Here is a 13,896-nt window from a genome sequence, read left to right on the forward strand (position 1 = left end):
GCGAGCGAATCTACACTTTCGCTTTTCATTCATGGTCTTATCGTGAACAGAAACGCATGCTTTGTTGGTGTGACTGTTTGCACTGACTGTTAACATTCGGTTATACGGCGGTTAGTATTGTGATTGTGACATCAGCGTCGTGACGCGACCAACGATCGATTCTGCGCACTTTTCTGCCAACAGCTGTCACTATAGGTGGTGGTCATGGACGCTTGATGGCGTTTTTTTAGTCGTAAGCTGCATAGAGCAGCATTTGCCTACAATCGTTAATTAATTATTCTCAAACTGACTGTTTCGTTGATATGTGCTGCTTCACGTGACAAATTCAAAGTGATTTTCTAGTTCGTCGGCTGCTGGGAAAACAAGTTGCGATTTTGATTGGCTAAAGTCGAGCTCGCGAATCATGTGTTTGTAGGATTTGTCTTGAAACCAGTGACGTCGTTGGTGAGTTATGTTTTTTGCCATTTCATTTGTTTTTGTTGCTCTGTCTGTGGCTAGGTCAGTGGTGTTAATGTGTTATTCAATCAAACAGACCGGGTTCGTGTAAGTTCATTGACATAGATCTGTTATATCTACATGCATCGACTGAAGTAGTTGTGGTGCTGTACAAGTTGAGGGTGACAGGGTAAAACGTGCACAGAGTGACTATTATTGACTATATCAGAGTGACCATCCTTTCACCGGTACGTTCCTAGTCGCAAGTTGTTGATGAGAAGGTTATGTATTTCCTTACAGAATGTCTTACACTATACAAGCCTGAAAACACACATGTGTGGTTAAAAAAACACGTGTAGGAGGATCTAGAAGATTTATGTTCTCGGGTGCCAGGTGTTGCTCTAAATTATAAACACAACGTGAGTAGCTGCTTATTATTTTCCTCGCCGTTACCGAACGATCTGGATGTTTCTACACACCAACAAATTCTGAATTTTATCCTTGACGTAATTACAAACATGACACAATTTAACAAGCCGTAATTCACGAAATGACGATAAATGACCGTGTACCGTTTATTTTTACATGAAACATGCACTTTACATGCTCAATGACACAAAATTACACTTACTACCATTCAGAACAAACGCCATATGTGAAGTAAAATTACGTGCTTTACGAAATTCAACATCATGTAAAATTGGAATCAAACGTAAAACTAAGTCATTTTTGATGCTCGTATATGTCAGGGTCAGGAAACGTAAATTTACACGATTTTTTCTAGGTGTGTACTCATGACGGAATGAACTTCCAAATTGCTGGATATTGTGCCATCAGTCTTCGGATGGTTTGTAAGCCGCCGCATACGCATCCTCCTCGATTACATCAAGCCAGCGAGTTCGGGGTCCACCCCATAGTGAATACTTCCAGGTTCTCCAGGCACTCGCGTGCCGGAGGGTTAATATAACTTTGGCTGCTATCTTTTTCCTTTCGTGATACATGCCATAGTGGTGCATCGAGGAGACCGAGAGGGTTTATGGGCCTTTATTATATTTTGCGTTTTTTCATACTCTGCACCATATGTGCAACTAACGATCAACCACTATCCTGTGTGTGCAGGCGTGGCCGACTGGCGGGTCGACGTGGATTGACTTTTGCTGTGGGCCGTGTTTGCAAACATTGTTCCACAGCTTAATGATGGTGTTGGTGGAAACGGCTCGCAGTGAAAGTCATTTTGTGTCGATTTATCGGTTGGTTTCATCATTGTGCATAGCCTAACTAAAGAAATGGAACAGTAGAAACCTATTAGTGTTAGAATTGTAATATCTGTGTATGTGATTGGGTATTAGTGACAGCTGGGTCAGGGAATGGATGCAATACTTGCGTATATGATAGAATAGTGGGTAATCCCTCCTCGGAATCGTTGGTTGCTTTTTTCCGGTGTTCAATTCGTGCATTCGATTCGATTCATTTGGCAAGATAAGATTGGATAAATTAAGGTACGATTAATTTACCGACGCACGCGAATCATCCATTTCCGTTCAGCATAGTATGATAACACAAACCGGCAGTGCTTTTATGGAAGAAAATTGTCTGTATCTATTTATTGATAAATTGTGTATTACCCATAGATGTGTAGCCCTGGAGATGAAAGGCGATAGCTCTACTGTACATTTAACGACCCATTTCAAGAATGCCTGTTCCTACTCGTACATTCTGAGACCGTCCTCATATACAATTAGCCCCGCGCGAGTACATCCACGTATTTTCAATATATTCGCACTTCAAGAATGAAAAATATTTTTGGTTCTGGCACGTATTTACATTAAGGTAAAACATATAATTGAAGAACAACATAAAACGATCTCACCGGCGTGTTGCTTTGAATTCGTGAATTGATGGCATTTCTGCAAGGAATTCTCCTCCATCCACAATCCACAATCAGTAAAATCGTTGCATCAACTAGTCAAGTTCAGATAGCGCTGTGGATGCTAAGTGGGTGTATTTTTGGTGGCTTGGTTCACTCACATACATAGCAAAATAATTAGGATGTGACGATAAAATCACTACGTCAATTTACACTATTCTCGCGATATTTTTCCCTACTAACACATAACAAACAGGAGAAACGACCTACTAAGCGATTAACTTCGATTTCCTGTTAAATACCTGCTTTTCTACTACTGATGTATACCAAAAATAAAATCGGTTAATTTATGCACTTCTAATTAATCACTTTGCATTGTTTTTTTCTCTTTATTTGGCATGTTATTTTTCCTGTTTTTACTATATATTAAATCAGATTCATACTAACTTTCACTAACAAAATTAATTGCATATTTTCTCATATACACTCACAATATCTCTCATTCCAAACGTACAAACGCTCGTGGCCTCGCGATTACACAAACCAGATCACAAACGCGAACATGCAATTGCAATCATCCACACATACATACGCCCGCGATCTCGCCAATATTTAAACACCCCGGTAATTAAGTGAACGTTTTAGCATCTATAAATTTACATTACTCAAGCATTAACCCACCGCTCGCGCGATCATGAATCGTTCGCTTCTGGAAGTCTCCACCCTCGGTTCTAGCAGCCTAGACTCATGTCTTCAGTTGAACCAATCGTAAAAATGACGCTTATACCTACTAAACAACATGTTCCATGGCAGCATGACCGGGAACTTTAGTGATATGGGGAATCTCACCCTTCTAGCATTCAGCACGTTAACATACAAACGCTTAAGAGATTCGCAATCATCTACGCGCACCTCCGCGCGCGGTTTTGGTCATGAAAACACTCCGGTGATTAAGTGAATGTCTTAGCACTAATAAACTTATAAACGCGGTCTCAAGCGGGAACTTATAAACGCCCGTATTCGCACGATAATGCATCGGTCATGCCCGGAAATTTCTTCCTTCGGTCTTAGAAACCTAGGTCCATGCCTTCAGTCGAATCAATTAAAAAAATGACGTTCATATTCTCTAGGAAACACGTTTCATAGCGACATGAACGGGAATTCTAGTAACATGGGGAAGAGAGTACTCTTCTATCATGCGTACTAAACGCTAAAAATTAAGCCACAGATTCATAGTCCGCGCGAGGTTATTCAAGAATACACGCGAATATGCAAATGGCCACACGGTTATAAAATTTAACTTATGTACACGAAGTTAGATACACGCTAGCGCATGCGACAAACACATTATCATACAAACGCTCGAGACCATCGCGATCACCCACGCACCCAGTTTCAAGAGTGAGCCTACAAACGTCCTGGTTTGCGCGATCATGAATCGGTTACGTCCGGACGACCTGACTCTCGGCTCTAGCACCCTAGGTTCTAGGCCAATAAAGACATTAAGCTCATATTCACTAGACAACACGTTCCATGGCGATATCAAAGGGAACTCTAGTGATACGGAAGAACTCACTGAACCTACTGAACAGTACACCGTAAATTAAGTACCAAATTTAGGGTCCGCGCGTGATCATCCGAGAACACATGCGAATATAAACACACACGGTTATAAAATCGAATGTATAAACGCTAGCACATGTAACATACAAACGTCCACGCGATCGAGCACGTTAATGCACAAACGCTCGAGCACTTCACGATGATATACGCGATTGTGGAGTCCCTACGTCCACACATATTTGATTCGTACATTGAATATCACATTCAGAATCACGGCCCGCCTGCAATTGGCCTTAAGCAGCGTTTTAGTGGGTGACAATTCCAGTCTCGTCTGCAATTGTAGTGAGTGATTCTGACGGGAGCCATGCCGAGACCCTAACTATACACTTGCAGTAGGACAAGACAACTCTTGAATAAATTACCCTAAGTACTCCAGAGTCTGTCTCTTTCGTATGCAAATTGTAGAAAGACTTATTTGTGGCCTTAACACATCTTTTTACCATACTGCTAACACTGCTGTGATGGTACTAGGTTGTCGATGAGTTCATATGTCTTGAAACATATATGAACTCATCGGCAACCTCGTACTGTATCTCATCCATTCCACGTCGGTATCAGCTGACATTTTATGCTACTTAATGTTAATTTATTTAACTTTGCAATTCACTCTCTACTTAGAAATTGGTTTTATCATTAGCTGCATCCCCATAAAACTCTTCCTGATTTTTCTTAACTCTAAATAGGAATGCGTTTGGGGTCTGATTGTTTAAAATGGGCGTCTGCCGAGACGACAACCAATTAAACCGGTTGATTAGTTGGTAGTTTACAGTTTAACGGGGTTTCCTCATCAGTCAGCTGCGAAATCGATTTTTTGTCGTTATCACATCACGAACTGACGTTTCAATATAGAAGTCCTCTGTCAAAATTTCGGAAGAAACAACAGGTAGCGGTTTAAAATGCGAGTGACTTGCATTGTGCTGAACGGAATCACACTACGTTTGCACTAATCAATCGGAAAAATGTGCATTTATTTTGTATTGAATTTGGAAGTATGCATGATTTCTACAAATAAAGCAAAACTTGATTTTCAGTAAATGATTCCAAAAGCGACGTGGAAAAACGTAATTTTGCTTGCCTATTTCAAGAAGAGTCGTCAATATAGGGCAGCTAAGAGACCCAATCGAAGACAGCGAGCCTATAAATTTGTGTCTCGCGCGTTCTTGTTCTACCATTCGATGCTTGCGCATTCATGGTCCTCAGAAGAACCTGAACATAGAGAACATATGTCTGCAGTATCAAACGGTTTTCGGATCCAGCGAATTACCCATTAAAACGAACGCTAACATCAAAGGCTCTTTTCAAATCTATAATAATTATTATAAAACAAAATTTGAAAATTTCCACAACACAGGATATTGTTGTAAAGTTTCAAAGTATTGCTGATATACATATCATGCTAGTAATTTTCCTTTCATTTGATTTTTTTCCTTCAAAAAACTTCAAAACCCATTTTATGAAAACCATGTTTTTCTAAATTCCTCGCCCGATTACAGAATAACTATAAAAGGTATGTATACAAATAAAACACTGTTTTTTGAATTTAAAATATGTATTAAAATATCTCATTTTATAATGTTATTATCGCACTTACCGCCAAAAAATCGAGTACCTTATTAAAAAACTACAAGGGGCAGCCCTATGGGGTTGCACGAACTGTAGACGTAGGACTATACTACTTAATGTAAAATATTTATTTTCTTAGTACTTAGTGTGTGGGAAAAAACACCCGGACCGGTGAAGAAAAATCAAATTTTAGACAATATAATCACATCTCATGTATAGAACAAGCTTTCTAGTTGCTCTCAAACAGATCCTAAAAGTTCAAACACCCATGGATAACCCCAAGTTTGTAGATGTGTTTCGATGCCGCAGGATTGTAAAATGGTTAATATTACGTCATGAAAACTCAATTCTTCCGTGACAATTTTTTTTTGCCTGCAAAATGCCCTGTGTGTATGCAAAGCTCATGATTTGTTGGAATTTTAGCATTGATCGGAAAATGCTTTTCAACGTTGCGCATTGCATACATACAGGACATTTTGCAGGCCACCAGAAGCTGTTCATTTTACCACCGCCACATGTTCATTTTACCCACTCGCTATAAACATGTCTCATTTTTGGACAGGTTTAGAAATCAAGAATCATGTTTGAAAAAATGTGTTTATGACGATTTTTTTTACCAGTTATGTACAAAACATGTCTAACAAGAAACATAAGGAGATTGTAATATTTCATTCACTTATTAGTTAGAAAATAATGACTTTGCTTAACGTGTTCATTTTACCGCCACTTCCCCTACCTACCAACACATTCGCCCCAAACATTGAGCCCAAGCGCACAATGCAAAATGAGTCAACGCTGATGATGATGGGTAGAGCGAAAGAGACAACTAGTACCACCACGACACTATTAACGCATTTCATTAAAATTCCACGCGGCCTTTCCCGATTGAAAGGAAAGCCCAACTGTCATAATATCGTGATTTTGCATAGCGAAGGGCTGAATGATAACACATTTTGTCACAAAAAACAGCCCTGCGTTATGCAACACTTTGTGCAGGTTGATTATACCAGTTGCAAGTGGAGCCAAATTCACCAAGTTCCGTAAAATTCCTTTTAATTTACAGAATTGATAAAATTGCTTAGATGAGCTAAACTAATTAATCAAATCCTGTTTTAAAAACTGCCCTTGCGTTTAAACCAAAATGGAAAGCTTACTACTACCACTACATTACTTAATTTCAAGCGCAAATAGCAAATACATGTGCTAGTTAAACCAAAAATTTACTGGCAACATTACAGCGGAATTTAGGAAGCAGTTGGAGCGGTCGCCTGTTGGACGACACAGAGTAGCGTCCCTCCACAGCCAGTGTAACGGATTTCTAGCTCAGCTACACTGGCTGTAAAAACACAGCGCAGTGATCTGCTTCACCAGCCGTTCAACAGGGAACTGAGCGTGTCTAGCCAAGTCCGTTCTTTAAATAGTCGATGATGACGTCATTCTTAGAAGCGTTGCGCGCTAGGTACACCAATCCGTCGTACAGGGCTTGGGAAGCGCTGCCTTCTGTGTGTAAATGCGCGATATTTTGACAAGGTTGTATTTTATTTAATTTTTTAATGCTATGATATCAAAAATCTTTGGGTTTATCTATTGGAATCTATTCTTAGAAGTATTTCTGGGCGATGTGCGCAAAAAAATTGAAAATTTATCGTGAGATGGCTGAATTATATGCGTTTAAAATTGGACCACTTTTCGTTACATACCATTTTTGTAGAATTTTCAGAGTGCACCCCCATGTCGAAAACAAAGACGTAGTCCTACGTCAAAATGAGTGAAATATTTAAAATTTCAATCTCCATAACAGCCGAATAAGGAAGCAGTTAAGTTTTTTGTTCCAGGTAAAAATTACTCGCTGTATCTTGGACAGAGTTTGAGTTGTAGTTGGCGAGCTGCTGCGCGAGATAGCTTTTAAATCCGCCAGTTAAATATATTTAAACATTCATAAAACATTTTTTGTTGCGAAAATATATGTTCAAAAATTCGCAAAAGATAATTTTTTTCGCTTGTTGTTTTAATGTTCAAAAAACCCTAATAAACCACCTTTTGAGGAGATCCCTTTAAGTCTGGCAATTAGGGATGCCACGGAGGCGGTCTCCGGGTTTTACATCAATTTCTCCGGATCTGGTAAGACGACGGATAATTTTTACTTCTATAGTACTGAATTTCTAACGAGTTCCTTCGATGTTCTCGCTGGCTGCTCCTGCAGCGTCTTTTTTCAATGAGGATAACTAGGAGGAGTTGGAACTTTCCTAGTGACTTTGGTGACGAATAACCGGATTCTTTGCGATCCGCTAAGAATTCCAGAAGACACTGCAGTGCACTTCCCACAATGCTCTAGAGCAAAGCAATGCTCGTTTGGCTTATCCTCCACAGCGAGAGTGGCTGGTGCTCTTTGTAGTTAGCAAACGCGAACAATTTACAGCTTAATGTGATCGGTACAGAAAAACAAAGCAAGGGTAAATATGAGTCAATTTGGTAATTTTCCAACCGGTCGCTAAATTGATAACCTGAGAGGTTACAAAGGGAGTCAAAGAAATAAACTTGTTTCTGTTAAACTCAGTAGTTAATGAAAATCAATTAAAATGCTCTAAAATATCGAGCGATCGCTTTGATTCAAATTTCTGTCTGGTTTTAGTGTTTACTCATGTTTCTCTTGAAGCCTATTCCATTTTAGTATAAATTTCTGAGTGAAAGCCTCTTTTAATGGTGAAACTCAGCCTAGTCGGTAACCTAATCGTTCGATCGCGAAACACCCGATTTCGTCGAACTGCTATTTAAGTTCGCAACTGTCAAAATTTCTGATGGGAATATATTTTAAGTCTGGTCCACATAGAATCCGGCCACTTCTAGTACTCGAATTTGGTATTTGTAGTCGAATTTGGTATGTTTTGACAGCGATTTGGATTGAACGTGAATGTTGGTTTTAGTGGTGAAAGCAAAATTGAATTCAGCAAACCAACGTCGGAAACCGGACGTGGTCAATGCGAAATGTCACGAAAAAGTTGAACATTGTCGACATACCGCGGAAAATGTTCTCAACATGTTATGTCACCGACAGAATGTTGCCCGGACGATTCAAAGCAAACGTCATACTGTAACCTTGGATCGGTAGCTGAACTGGATCCCAGGGCGATTAGGCAGAATCTATTAAGCAGATCTCGCATCCGGAAGTTGTACAATCTGATTCTGAAAAAGTTCCCGCGAAATCGTTTTTTCTGAGCACCATACCTAGTGATGTTCCCAGTAAATTCGAATTAGTTTTCGCCAATAAATTCGATCGGAAACTGGTGATCTGGCAAGAAATTTGCAGCTGCAGATTGAAAACCTAGCTTTTTATCAGCAACAAATCGATGGATTCGATGTTATTTCACAAAGCTACAGTGAAGTTCTGGTCAGAGTCGACAAGCTGGCACTACAACTCGAAGATACTTCAGTGGTACCGCGACAATAGAGGCTATTGTGTCCCTATTTCGTTCCTGTTAGATTCGAACCAAGCATATGATATAATGACAATATCTTTTTGATCAAAAATGGTGTGCAAAAATAAGTTCGTTGCATTCTTCATTAGTTATGCATATCGGCTAAACCCGACTTTTAACTAGAATAGAATAACGTCTTGAAATATCTAATAATTCGCCTCATTCTCATAGTGAACTGAATCACGACGCAATGGTGCTTAGCGAAAGAAGCAGACAAATACCATCACATATCTCGTTATTCCGCCAGAAATATATTAAACACTGCACTGATACATGCATTTATTCTTGCAGACACATTCTTTCGTGACATTTACAAAGATTTGACGGATCTTCATTCGACAAATATGTTATAACTTTATCAAATGAACGCCTACATCAAATCAAAACTTCTGAAAGTAGACAAAATTTCACGAAAGTTTCAATCAACATAAATTGAATATACTAGAATTTGATGATTTGACTTTTATTGAAATATGTTGAAAGTTCTAATTCGTGACGCGTTGTAACGTCACGTTACATTATCGGTCATAAAACAATCCTTTTCCAGTATATTCAGTTGATGTTGATTGAATCTTTCGTGAAATTTTATCTACTTTCTGAATCTGTAATGAGTTTTGATATAGGTATTCATTTGATAAAGTTAGGACATATTTGTCGAATCAAGATTCGTCAAATCGTTGTAACGTCACGAAAGAATGTGTCAGCAGGAGAATCCATTTCTGATAATTTCACTATAAAAGCAACGCTAGAATAGGCTTAGTGTTATACAAAGTAATTCAGTAATACGGTGGTATACATAAACGCCATTTTTTCAGGTACACTACCACAATCAAATCAATCTTGCTGCTTCCAACACACAGAAAATAATCAGTAGTGCGGCCAAACTAAAACATAAACTTGAAAATTTAATGTAATGCAATTTCAGGTACCGTAAACCGGGGTGACATTGATCACTTTTCGAAGTAATTATTACATATTTCTAGACGCAACACATTTTTTTCAAGTTCAATATTTTTTAATCATGTACTGATGTATGGAGAATAAGATTGGATGGTTTTACCTAAAATTGTCCGCTTACAGCTATTTTTCCAAAAATGATTTCAAGTTGAAGTCCGCTTTCGTATTCCGGGGTAACTTTGATAAGTTATCATTGTCAATGTTTTTCATTGAAATGCTTGTTTAAACTGATTCTGGAAAGATATTCATTGTTAAATAGATGTTAATTGGTATTATACAAAGTATTCTAATGTACTGTAAAATTCGAGTAACCAAAATTCCTATAATTCGTTTCCAACTAGAATAAAAGATTCTGAAAACCTTTAAAACTGCTAAAATTGTTTTATTTCAGTGATTTATCAATGTACACAAAGTTTCATCCATTTTAACACGTTGGAATATTGAACAATAAAACAAATGTTGTTTTAGATTAAAATGATTTAAAATAATTGCCAACTAGTTTTACAAAAAATGTATTTAAAATAAACAAACTCTTAAAACTAAAGTTGGTACATCCCAATCCAAAGGAAAATAAAAACTCGCCTGTAATTTATTACTTTTGCTCAAATCTGAGATTAATTTGTTTTATAAAAAATAGACACTTTACGAAGCTTCGTAAAAATAAGGTAAAGTCGAATTTCGGTTTTTTGTAGTTTTTGTACCCAAAAACGGAACATTATACTCAAAAAGTATAACAAATAAGTTTAGAGTAAAAATCAGTTCAAATTAAAATGATTCGGTAGATTATTCTGGTTTAAGAAGCGATCTAGGAAAAAAGTTTCGAGTGATCAAAGTCACCCCGCTAATCAAAGTCACCCCGGTTTACAGTACAAGCAGTCAATTATTTCAAGTTGTTCAACTGTTTGCTGATTGCAGAGATTTTATTTCGGTTTTCCCATTAAACTGCGACACAATTCTAGGAGATCTTCTTGTAACAGCTGATGAGCTTCATTTATGTGTATGTTTATGTTTGTTTTGCTCGGGTAAATAATGTAAAATGATTCGTTTTACAAATCATACGATGGTGTCCATGATCGGGATTCCCAGTTGGAAATTTTTATTTCGTTTCAACCAGATTTTTGTTCGATTAGGTGAAATTTGGCACGCTCAGGAGGCGATAATTGGATTGTTGCGGCGAGAAGAGATGCACAGAATAGAACATTTAATTTCTTTTATGCTGAAACTTGAGAAATTTCTGCTAAATAAGCATTACATAGATGTTTAGGAAACAGTATAGGTTATAGATAATATACCTTCATTGAAAAGTTTTTCAAAAACTAGGGTGAGATTTTCGATAATTTTAGGATCTGCATCCTGTAATTTTTTTCCTCATGGAAAAAATGCACCATTTTACGCCAGAGGGCGCGACACCTAACTTAAAAAAAATTGATTTGAATGTTTCGCGTTCTACTCGTCAGTAACTGACACCAACTTGCTGCCAGTTAGACGATATATCCACACTAACATCAAATTGGCGCTAGTTAGAAACTAAATACAAACAATTCACATTTTCTTCTTACTCATGCGCGACCCAGAGCCAGTTGCTTTAGGCGTTCACACATGGTCGGTGTTAAGTCTGACCGGACTAAGTTGCAAAACATAAAAAATGCTATATTTCACCCTAAGGAGGAAAATTTGGTAAAAACCAAAATTTCTCACTAGGGTGAAACTTTGTTGGTAAAAACCAGTCTTTGTACAGGAGGGCACAAATCCTTATTTCATACTTTGTTGCGTTTCGGCTTCGCCTCATCAGAAACCGACACTAACACATAGTCGGAATAGATTAGCGCCGGCTTGACGCAAATCCCTTAAAACTAAAACACACTATGTGTTTCAATCAAACGACTGATCAAACGTGATGTCCCGTTCGAGCAGAAGTTCTGTTTATGCCGATGAGACACAGTGAAGCCGAAACTTGTCTTGGCTTAGCAGGCCTATGCGAAAGCACTATGCTATATTTCACCCTAAGGAGGAAAATTTGGTAAAAACCAAAATTTCTCACTAGGGTGAAAGTTTGTTGGTAAAAGTTTTAAGGGATTTGCGTCAAGCCGGCGCTAATCTATTCCGACAAGGTGTTAGTATCGGTTTCTGATGAGGCGAAGCCGAAACGCAACATAGTATAAAAAATGAGATAATGATAGCACTGGATAAAGAATTTCTTCAGCTACGTAAGACTCTTGCCAGTTGTGAAATATATAACAATAAACAAGGATTATGGCAAAAAATAATTTCCAATTATAACGTAAAGGATGCTATGATTCAAACTTTAAACTCGTTTTTCTCGAAATCAATACATTGTCATTTAGTCCGGTCTGACTTAACAGCGACCATATGTAAACTGTTTGGATTTGGTGCCTAACTGGCTCCAATCTGGTGTTAGTTTGAATATATGGCAGCAAGTAAGTGCCAGTTACTGATGAGTGGTTAATGAAACATTCAAATCCATCTTTTCCTTTTGAATGCGAACAAAGTGCTGTCTTCCTAATAGGCCAAACATTTTCAATTTATTCCGGCGAATTTGGTGGGTTCTTACTGTGTGGCACAACATCAACGATGTTGTACTCATTTTCACTACATTCCAATCGTAGTGGTCGGATACCAAATGTGGCCAAACAAGAGTTAAACTAATGTGCTTTTTATAACATGCCAGAATCATTTATGAGAACACTTACCATTTATTGTTTCAAAAGTGATTTTGGAAGCGTTATTTTCGCACCATTTACTGATTTCCTGCCAGATGTGAAAAATCTGAACAAGTTTCGACATTTTCAGAGTTTGAAAATTCTTTAAATCGGCAAATATTTCAGTCATTCCCCAGCGAATTCTCTACCGATTTTTTCGAACTTGATTTCAAATGAAAGAGACAGCAATGCTATTGATTGCTGCTGAATTTCATTCGGTTCTGACTCTTGGTTCCGGTTACACTGGAATTTCCCATATAAATCGGTACAATCGTAATACCGCACAGGCTAAAAACTACTGAAATGGTCATTATTTCCATTCGCACGTCTGATTGACAATGAAACATTTTATGGATATATTGTCCACTATCGACGATTCCGGAAGTCCCGGATTCCGGGCATATTCCACAGTTAAAGTCACAGAAATAATTAAAATAGGTTTTATAATTTTAAGCCCTCTCTAAAGCAATACTCTGGCTACGGTCTTGCTCCAATTGACCTATAAACACTACATCGATTGGTCTATCGAAACAAAAGGTCGAATCTCCATGATCGTACTACCTGTTTCTTATGTTCTGCTTATCGGACTCAATCCGGTTTTTGATGTTTCTGTGCAAAGAAATCTGTATCAAGTGAACAAATATTATGACTCTGTGATACTGCTAGTCAGCTTTGTCTTATCAGTATCACAGAGTCAGCATATTTGTTTAATGGGGACTTTTGTTCAGAAACACCGAAAAGTGGATGATGTGTGAAAAACAGAACTAGAGCAGTGGTTGAACTATACTAAAGCATGTCCACGTTAAATTGCGGACACTTTTCATTTAGTGTAGTTAGTTAAATATTTAATGTACCCAGAAAAGTTTCACTTACACCATAACTAGAGCTCAAAATTTCTAAACCGAAAAACGAAAAGGCCATATTACCCGGTTTATTTTATACTGCAATATAAAAAAGGCCATTGCCGAGTGATATCCGACAATTAAACTGTTCAAATTCTCCAAAAGTGCTTGGTTTGGTAGAGAATATGCAGTTGTGACTAAAAGTTTCATATCGATCTCCACTGTCAATATGAAGAAAATTTCGTCTACAGAAACTGTTTCTACCACTCATCGGAAGTGACGACATTTCCGTTTTATGTTGGTCTGTTTTGGTATCTTGTAACTACATAAAATCCGTTATAGAATGATATAACGTACATTACAACACTAACACGTGGGCGTAGCGTATTGGTAAATCGATTGCCTTGTACGCA

The 13,896-nt window shown here is 38.0% G+C and overlaps 1 protein-coding gene across 1 annotated transcript in view; it reads left to right on the top strand.

Annotated features, from left to right (window-relative positions):
• The first annotated feature begins 46 nt into the window (after window positions 1-46).
• The window catches only part of LOC131684813 (facilitated trehalose transporter Tret1-like), a 29,342-nt gene continuing 15,492 nt past the window's right edge, over window positions 47-13,896 (top strand). Inside the window, exon 1 of the mRNA XM_058967986.1 lies at window positions 47-444. The gene's annotated coding sequence lies outside the window, so the exon portion shown is untranslated. The remainder of the gene's footprint in view (window positions 445-13,896) is intronic.

Source organism: Topomyia yanbarensis, chromosome 2 (genome assembly GCF_030247195.1).
Source record: "Topomyia yanbarensis strain Yona2022 chromosome 2, ASM3024719v1, whole genome shotgun sequence".
Lineage (NCBI taxonomy): Eukaryota > Metazoa > Arthropoda > Insecta > Diptera > Culicidae > Topomyia > Topomyia yanbarensis.